Here is an 850-nt window from a genome sequence, read left to right on the forward strand (position 1 = left end):
CCAGGCGCTGGCCAATGGTGGACGCAGCGATATTCCTGATGAAGTGAGTAAAGATTTTAGTACAGCCTCACTCTTTCTATCCATAGGATCTTTAAGAGTTACAGACTGTATTATTATTATCATTTATTTATATGGCACCACAAGTGTTCCACAATGCCTTACAAAGTATATAAACAAATAGGTTGACTTACAGTACAAACAGGACATGGATAATATACATTGCAGATATACATATACAGAGCAAAGCAACCAAGCGTTAGGTGCCTAGTGGGGAGTAAGAAGTAGATAAAAGTAGAGAAAGGAGAAGCACAAGAGGGTAGAGGGCCCTGCTCATAAGAGCTTGCATTCTAAAGGGGAGGGACAAAGAGGTGTGACACAGATGGGGTAGGCAGGGAGGAAGGAGTATGTAGCAGCAAGAAAAATATGGAATGCTTCATGAATTTGCATGTCATCCTGCGCAGGTGCCATGCTAATCTTCTCTGTATAGTTCCAATTTTAGCATATGTGCTGCCAAAGCAAGCATGTATTGTGGGAATAATAGTATTCCTAAACAACCAAGCAATAGGAGCATCCACTGTGGGTGGAATTTCCCGAAGCTTTGTATCCTCTTCTGAAAAAGCTTAAAGATACTTCGGAATGTGAAATTTGGAATCAGGCTTTAACCAGGCTTCTTTTAATATTTTCGCAAAATGTGAAAATTCAGGGAAAACAGATACATGTTTCTTCTTACATTTAGAGAAAGAAACTGAACTAGTCTCTGGAATAGCTGTTTCCTGTATATGCAAAGTCTCCATGACCGCATTTATCAACATAGAAACACCTGAATAAGAATGGGAGTCTTCCTTCCAGT

At 39.9% G+C, this 850-nt stretch overlaps 1 non-coding gene across 1 annotated transcript; it reads right to left on the minus strand.

The window, feature by feature from the left end:
• Positions 1-417: 417 nt before the first annotated feature.
• On the minus strand, positions 418-523 carry LOC148542118 (U6 spliceosomal RNA). The gene has a single exon (XR_015878426.1). It is a non-coding gene; the product is annotated as a U6 spliceosomal RNA (small nuclear RNA).
• Positions 524-850: the final 327 nt, after the last annotated feature.

The sequence above is a fragment of the Taudactylus pleione genome, unplaced genomic scaffold (genome assembly GCF_031769625.1).
Source record: "Taudactylus pleione unplaced genomic scaffold, aTauple2 ptg000015l, whole genome shotgun sequence".
Classification (NCBI taxonomy): Eukaryota; Metazoa; Chordata; class Amphibia; order Anura; family Myobatrachidae; genus Taudactylus; species Taudactylus pleione.